This window comes from Zea mays, chromosome 1 (genome assembly GCF_902167145.1).
Source record: "Zea mays cultivar B73 chromosome 1, Zm-B73-REFERENCE-NAM-5.0, whole genome shotgun sequence".
Lineage (NCBI taxonomy): Eukaryota > Viridiplantae > Streptophyta > Magnoliopsida > Poales > Poaceae > Zea > Zea mays.
Genome location: NC_050096.1, coordinates 259650415 through 259659473, shown reverse-complemented (window position 1 = coordinate 259659473; position 9059 = coordinate 259650415). Strand labels below are relative to the sequence as shown.

The 9059-nt window shown below is 43.8% G+C and overlaps 1 long non-coding RNA gene across 1 annotated transcript; it reads left to right on the top strand.

The window, feature by feature from the left end:
• Window positions 1-1364: 1364 nt before the first annotated feature.
• LOC103643713 (uncharacterized) lies at window positions 1365-5977 on the top strand. Its single transcript, XR_002266853.3, has 3 exons — window positions 1365-2014; window positions 2091-2150; window positions 2255-5977. It is a non-coding gene; the product is annotated as an uncharacterized lncRNA (long non-coding RNA).
• The last annotated feature ends 3082 nt before the right edge of the window (window positions 5978-9059 follow it).

The window sequence follows — 9059 nt, the reverse complement described above, 5'->3', positions numbered from 1 at the left end:
ATTATGATCTAACACTATTTTGAGAACATTTCATATATACAAATGACAATGTTTTTTTGTCTTTCTTGATGGTGTGATATGCGTGGTCATTCAGACAGTAGTCTGAATTTGTATATAACATGTTCTTAAAGTAGTGTTAAATTATAATTAAAATATATTCAAAATCATAATTAAAATATTGTCATTTTGCCAAAATTTAATATCAAGTTTACTTTATTTTCATTAGTTTTGAAACATTTTAAAATTTAAAATTGGATTATTGATTTTCAAAATCTATTGAGAGATTTATGTCATAATTATATTCCAAAATTTTGTAACAAAGTAGGAACAAATCTGCAAACTATGGATAAAAGAAGGGGCAACTGTATAAGGGTGTAAACATCTTTTTGTGAGCTAAGTTAAGAGAACAAGGACAAACTGAGGGGCAACTGTATAAGGGTGTAAACATCTTTTTGTGAGCTAAGTTAAGAGAACAAGGACAAACTGAGGGGCAACTGTATAAGGGTGTAAACATCTTTTTGTGAGCTAAGTTAAGAGAACAAGGACAAACTGACTGTTCTTTTTTTTAAAAAAAGAAAGACATATGTGCAATCTTTAAAATGATGATGTGAAAACGGAGTCGCATTCCTAGTAGAGACGACCGAGCAATTCCCGGTAAAAAGTAACATGTAAGACCTAGTTTGGGAACCTATTTTCTTAGAGATTTTATTTTTCTAAGGCCTAGTTTGGAAACTTCAATTTACCAAGGGATTTCTATTTTACCAAGGAAAAATAAACTAATTTTTCTTGAAAAATGAGGTTCCCAAACTAGCCCTAAAGAAAAGTGATTTATTTTTTCTTGGGAAAATATAACTCTCTTAAAAAATGAGGTTCCTAAACTAGCCCTAAGGAAAATTGATTTATTTTTTCTTGGGAAAATATAACTCTCTTGAAAAATGGGTTACCAAACTAGCCCTCAAGGCTTGTTCGGTTCTACCAAACTCATATAAATCGAGATGGCTTTTAATCCATACTAAGTAAAAATCTCTTCCAATCCATATCAATTACCTCCAAAATAAACGAACAAGCTCCAAAAGAGAAGAAGAGTGTTTTTATTTTACAAAAACTAAGTCATTTGTTTATAACCAAAGTAGTCAATGTATGGCTGCCGCTTCTGACAAGACTAAAAGTCTTAAAAACTACTACAATCTCGTAAGCCGAACATATGTTATTATTATTATATTATGAAAGCCGGTACAAATCGGCTCCTCCTAGCCTATCCACGTCGTCCAAAATATTCCTATTCGCTCGATCGTGGATCACTGGTCCACCTCCATCGCTCTCTCTCATGCATCTATCATTGCCCTCGCCTCTGGAGACTTCCACCCGATGCTTTGACTGTGGCCGCCTCTCCTCGCTCGATCTGCCATGTCTCTCTTCCTCCTTGCTCCCTCTGCCTCGTTCCTCTGCAGGTCACTTCGTTAGGTTCTCATCCCCTCCTCTCTCCCTCCGCGTCGTCCCTCTGCAGGTCCACGCGCTCCTCCTGTCCACGCCAGGGAGTATCTCTTTTCAGGTTCTCATCCTCTTGCGTGCCCTTATCCTCTTGCACACACACAGGTCTGACCTTTCACTGTTGCTTATAGGGTCTCCAGATCGGGCCCTTTGGCGGCCGCCCGCGCCAACGCTGTTGCCGCTTGTCCACGGCAGTCAGGGCGGAGCGATAGGATTTGTTCGCAATTACCTGCAGCTGCATTTGTGTCATTTTCTGATTTTGGCTTTCCAATGACATTTCCTTCTTTTATTGTTTTGTTGTCAACCCTAGCCAAAGGACAGTCAATACATAACGTTAGATGATGGCCGGAGACTCTGCTTGGAGTGTCTGCATATTGCTATTATGGAGACCAATGAATGTCAGCCACTGTACATTGATATTCAAGAATTTTATGAGGGTATGAACATGAAAGTAGAGCAACAAGCTCCCTTGCTTTTGGTTGAGCGACAAGCTTTAAATGAAGCCATGGAAGCAGAGAAATCTGTAAGTGACACCCTTTCCTTTATTGTGTGAATATGTGGTATATATAACATATATCCAATGTACTCTCGTCGATTAGGTGCACCACCTTCCTGAAACAAGAGGCCTCTGCCTATCTGAGGAGCAGATTGTCAGAACTGTATGATCTTAAAACATTTCCTTGTTTTGCTTAATTGGTCTACTGAATTTGTGAGCTTCAAAGCCAATATGATTAAGCATAAATAATATAATGGTATTGGCCAGATATTGAAATGACCAATTGGACCAGGCAACAGGCAACAGGCAACAGAATCATAGATATGATCACAGGACCATACAAACTCATTAAACGGTGTGAAGTGACTGCAATTCTTATACTGTACGGGCTGCCAAGGTGATTTTCTCTCTCATTATTTAACAAACTAATTACAATTGATGTAGTTTCCCTTTGATGAAGGTTGATTCTACTACCAATCTTGTTGCCGCTTGTCCACGACAGTCAGGGCGGAGCGATAGGATTTGTTCACAATTACCTGACTGTGGCCTCGTCCACAGCTCCTGTGAAGCCATCCGTGGACAAGACTGTATATTGGAGATATATCCTCGCCAGTCCAAAGGGTGTTCCTTTTCTGAATTTATTACGCCACGACCTTATCAGGCACAATCTGTGGCATTGATAGGCACGCCAGCTGTTCGAGGGCAAGTACCAAGGCAGTATCCTAACAATACTCTTATCAGACTATATGTGTGTGTTTCAAACTTTGACCCTTTCGTTAGAACAACGGACCACTTTGCCCGCAAAATTACCATTTGTTTTCAATTCAATTCCCACAGCTCTCTGTTTGTTGATACAGAAAACAATTAAACATGAAAACTGACCACTTTGCCCACAAATTACCATTTGTTTTAAATTCCCACAGATTAATATTATTTAGTGCCTAAGATGCACTGGCTCTCTTATGTGTTATTATGGTTCCGTAGTTACATATTGTTTGCCATTCTTTGTTGTATCATGCAATTCTTAACCTTGTTCAGACATCCACGTCGATTGGTTCAGTTTGACGATAAAAGAACATTCATTGGACAAACTTTGCTCCACATATTCAAACTTCTATAGCATAATTAGGAAACATCAACTAATTTCATATATCTCTAGTTCTCTATTGGTTTGTTCCAGTTTGTCTTTGAGATAGCTGAACATTCTCCGTTACTATGATGATTCTCTTTTTGTATTTTTTGGCCTGGTACCTAGCCATTTACACTATTGTGATATTGACAATCCCACGTATTTTTTTGTCTTGTTTCCATAACACAATTCGGGTTTTCAATTATTCCTACTCAGTACGTCACCGTCTCAATATGTGAAAAAAGAAAGGAAGACTTTTTACACGATCATTTTCGTTTTGGTATTTTTCCCCATTTGAGGCTGCTGCATAGTACATATTAGGAGACTCTTTACACACGTTGTCACTTGGGCACATCTGTACATGTCTCTTTTTTACAAAGGGAAGATGTGTTTTTTATAAATTGCAATTTTGATAGGTAGACAACCGAATCTGTGGCGTAATGGTAGCGCGTCTGACTCTAGATCAGAAGGTTGAGTGTATGATTCACGTCGGGTTCAAAACGCTGATCCTAATCCGGCATACTTTTGTCTTGAGATTTTTTATATTATTGTTTAATAGAACCATGTATTTTTAGAAAGTTCTCCATATAATAAAGTAAGTAATTCTCTTGTTGGTTGCAGTTGGACCAACGTCTCTAGCTCTCGGCATCAGAAGCAAAAATCCAGATTTTCTCATCTAGCTAGAAGCTAATGTGTGTGATTTTTCAAGTGCTTTAACCAACCTTTTCTTATGGTGACATATAAACCAAGAGTTAGTGGTCATTAATAATTCATGGTCTATTGTGCTGGAATGTTCTAAATCTTAGAATCTGAGTGATCCCAACAAGCTTGTTACCCCCAATACTCCTGCTCCATATATTTGATTACTCAAAACATGATATGCTCATCTGAAGTAGAAAGGGAAATGCTGACTATGCTCTTGCTGAATATTTTATAGGACACTTTTCTAGTTTGGCAGATGCGAGTGGAGGATTTGATGAGATGCTTGCCTCTACACAGAGGTACTATGTCTTTGGAGGCAAAGGTGGTGGGGAAACAAGCATGGCGCCGTCGGTGAAGTTTGCCAACCATGATGAACTAACACTTCTTGCTTCCACAGAACCATCTTGGTCACTACGTGATTTGTTTGAACAAATATCTGAAAGCCTCAATCACCTTGTCGAAAAAACTATCTCTTTAGTATCTTTTGTTTGATGTCTTGTTTGTGTTGTTTACAGGACATGAGTGATGGCAAAACTGTATGTCGCTGGATTTGACTCTCTTTTTGCAATTGAGGTAAGATATGCTATGCTAGATCTTTTGCCATTCTTTGTACTATCATGATTAAGCATATGCTGTCAGGATGGGAAATGAAAGCCTTGGATTATCTTCGGTAGTAGGTAACACAAATGCTCTATGTTGCAATGAGCCTGTAGACTGTTGTTGCTGTGCATCTCAACAGTTTTGGTCCTCCAACCTTGTTTGAAGTTTTTTCCTTTCAATTACTCCCTCTTATAATTGCATCATGTTACATGATTTTGACGTTAATATATATACACCCAGGCCATCTAAATTCGAGTTCTTGTCAAAATACACTTAGGTTCCCTTTTTAATACAAAGTCGTGGTTTCTGTTAGATCCATCTAGTATTTTTTTGGCTATATCAAAACCGACCTGCAAGCCTCAACTACTTTAAACCACTCTTTTTAGGATCACTATTTCACATACTTGAAACCACATATGAATTCCTGTTATATATTAGGCACACTATTTGACAGTTCTTATGCACTTGCATAATGGCTAGCTTTCAGACCACACTAACAAAAAAGGTCTTTTCTAAATTTGCCATTGAATGGCCGAAATCCTATTTTGATGCAAATGAGAAATGAACAGCCTGTAAACTGTTGTTGTTCTCAACTGTTTCCTTCTTCCAACCTTTTTTGAAGTATTATTTTTTACTTTCAATTACTCCCTCTTATAATTGCATCATGTTACACAATGTTGGCGTCAATATGGATATACACTCAAAACATCTAGATTCGAATTCTTGTCAAAGCACGCTTAGGTTTCTTTTTTGAAGAAAAAGTCGTCTGGTTTCTCTTAGATCGATCTAGTATTTTTTTCCTACTAATGTCAATACCAACCAGCAAGCCTCTCCTACCTCACTCTTTTTAGGATCGATATTTCACATACTTTAAACACATATGAAATTATGTTATACATTAGGCACGCTATTTTACAATTCTTGTCCACTTACAGGATGCTGACGAGCTTTCAGACCACCTTAACAAAAAAGTTCTGGCATCACCATCTAAGAAGTATGTCTCAAAAAAAGAGCAGAGAAAATGCAACCCAAGCGGCAAGTTGCTTCCTTTTTACACTATGTACCATAATCCTTTCTAACATTGCAGAACACATACATGATCAAAGCTAGCATGCTTCAAAAACATCAAGCAGGTTCTACAGACCCGAAAAGCGATGACAGGCACATGGGCGTCATTCTCCTGAAGGTGCGACATCGTGTACACCCCTTCTCTGTACACAACTTCTAATCAAGAAAATTTACGCATTGGCCTTCACTCTCCTTTATAACCTTTGCGCAAAAATAGAATAGCTCACAAACTCTTTAACAACAACTATTCTTTCCTTCTTTCTTTCTGTACAGATAACTGCTTTGTGTATCTACGACGATCATCGTCACTTTTGAAACGCAATGTACATGTAACCAAACTGATGAAACTACTCTAGGTTAGTATCTGTTTATGCGATCATTGGCTCTGCTTTGCGTACCTCTGACGACCATCGTCACTTTTGCGCACATGCTTTTGTGTATATATAACTAAGCTGATGAAATCTTACCAGTTTAGCATCTGTTTATTGTGATCTCCAACTCTTGGAACACACTACTGAAATACAATGTAATATGTATGGTCCTCTTAGTCTATTCTAGACTTGCTGTAACCTCTACAAGTATCATCTCAGTACAACAACTTCTGTAAACACTGAACCAGTTTAAATTTATCCTTAAATTTATGACAACATGTGCTATATAATAACTGCTCTGAGTGTACATATGATGTCCATACATTACCTCAACGGAACTGACCATTACTCTTTACGCTTGTACAACCAATGCCTTCGGGCATTCGAGTCATTTAACCGTAGTTATTTGTCGTCACATATACATAACTAGTTCTATACTGTAGATGTACAAATGTAGCTTGTCCCAATGTATCGTGGATTAGTACACTACACTACTGGCTACGCTAGCTCACAAACTCGTGCACGACGCCGTTAACCTCGATCATGCTAGAACCGGGGACCTTGCCGACGCCGGCCTCCCTCATCCGGCCCCTGATGCCCGCGCCGCGGCCGGGGTCTCCACCACGCGCCAGCACGCTGGCTGCGAGCACGTACGCGCCGCTGTCGCGCGGATCGCACCGCACGGCCTCGCGCGCCGCGCGCGCACCCAGCTCGGCGTCGCCGTGCAGCCGGCACCCGGAGAGCAGCGCGCCCCAGATGGCCGCGTCCGGCGCCATCGGCATTGCCCGGATCGCGTCCTCGGCCTCCCGGAGCCGCCCGGCGCGGGCGAGGGCATCCACGAGGCAGCCGTAATGCTCGATCCCCGGCTCCACTCCGTGTTCACTGGACATGGACGCGAACGCGGCCTGAGCCTCGTCGGGCATGCCGGAGTGGCCGTAGGCCGTCAGGACCGCGATGAAGGTGACGTTGTCGGGGCTCAGCCCGTAGGATTTCAGCTCCGAGAACAAGGCGACCGCTTCTCGCCACTGCCCGTGCACCGCTAACCCCTGCATCATGGAGTTCCAAGACGATAGCTTGGCCAAGCCTTGCGACCTTGCGGCATCGAACACCTGGCGGGCATCGTCTACGGAGCCGCACTTGCAGTACATGTCCACCAAGGCGGTGACGACGAGCGCATTCATGGCGACGCCGTGGCGGTCTATGTACTCGTGCACCCACGCGCCCTGGACCAGCGCGCCGAGGCTGGCGCAGCAGCCCAGCACGCTGACGAGCACGTTGGCGTTCGGCTCCATGCCGTCCGCCTGCATCGCGGAGAAGAGCGCCAGGGCCTCGCTGCACCTCGCGGCGCGCGCGTACGCGCTCACCATGGCGCTCCACGTCGCGACGGTCCGCTCCGGCATGGCGTCGAACACTGAGCGCGCCTCGTCGACGCGCCCGGCCCTCGCGAGCGCCACGATCACGCTGTTGCACGCAACCACGTCTAGCTCCGGGCACTGCCCGAACAGTGCCAGTGCCTCGTCCGCGCGGCCGCACGACGCGTACATGGCGATCGTGGCGTTGCGTACGTACGCGTCCCCGGCGAGCCCGAGCTTCAGCGCCATCCCGTGAAGCGCCTCGCCGTCGCCAGCGCGCCCCAGGCGCGCGTACGCCGCGAGGAGAGATGGGAAAGAGCGCCGGTCGGGCGGCGTGGGAGAACTGAGCATGTCGACGAACAGCGCCACGGCGGCGTCCGGTCGGGCCCCGTCGGACAGCGCCCTGATCACGGTGTTCCACATGAAGGAGTTGGGCCTCGGGTGGTGCCTCACGAGGCGCTCCGCGTATAAGACGTCGCGCCCGGGGCCCGCGCAGAATGCGACGGCGCGGCTGGCGGCGATGGGGTCCTTGGCGAGGCCGGACTTGACGAGCGCCGCGTGGAGCTGGCGCAGGTGTGCCATGGAGACGCATCGCGTGTGGAGGAGCGTGAGGGCAGGGTCGGAGGCGATGAAGGCGGATATGGAGGCGGAGGAGGGGAGGAGATGAGGAGGACCGGTGGTCGAGGTGGTTGGCAGGGGGCAACCGTTCAGTGGCGCCATTGCCATCCTCTTCTCCACCTCGCTTCCCGCTTGCCTCGTGTATGTGGTGGTTTTAGGATAAGGTGCCTTTAGTTGGGCTGGGCTTATTTGAGCTATTCTTTTAAGCCTATTTATTCAAGCCCAATGGGTCCAACGGCTTTATTTTAACTCTTTTCGTTCACATTGGGAAAAAAAGCCCGTGTTTTTTTATAGTTTTCATGAGATGCGTTGTGAGCTGCATTTTTGCTGGAAATATTGAATACTACTGCTGGCACATCACTACTAAGTACTACTGAATTTTGTTCGTTATAAAAGTTTGGTGTAGCACAACATCTCTAAGGCTTTGTTCGTTTACACCAATCCAGCTCTGGATTATCATGGATTGGAATTAAATCCATGCCACAATCCATGCCCCAAAATAATCCACGACTACTTAAATTTTTTTATTCGGTTAAACCCATCATGGAATATAACCCAAAGGTTTGAGAATTTTTTAAACTATGGAAGATATGGATTCTATCCATAGCTCATTAGGTATGGAACAAATCCATGACATATTGCACAAGTTTACATTAGAATCCATGGATCAAAAGAATAACTAGCTTTAAAAGACATATGGATTAGTTGATGGATTTAATCCCACCATGGGATTAGGTGTGAGATATGGATTCACTCAATCCATATCCGGATTAAATCCAAGGTGGGATTTCATCCCATGTAACCGAACAAGGCCTAATATGGTGCTGCGTTGCGCGGAAGCTTGGGTCTTATGTACAAAAAGTGTGTGGCTATTCAGCGGCGGCCGCCAGAGCCATTCAACTGTATGCATCCCCACATCCCTGTTCTCTGCCTTGCATGTGTTGGTGAGTGTACCTTTTAGATCGAGGATTTGATTCTCTTTGTCCTAATCTGAGTGCAGCAAATCACCATCACACATGACCATAACTGGGCAACGTGATTGCCAAATCATGTATGGACAGATTAAAGAACAGATAGATCTCATGGTTTGATGACAAAAATGACAACGTGAGTTTATCTTAGTATTTGCCCTAGTTTTCTGAGTCAGTTTCAAATGGTCTTTCTCATGTTATGGCACCTGGCAGGTATTCTTTGTGCTGCGTTCCCTCCAATGCATTCCGTATGATATATAT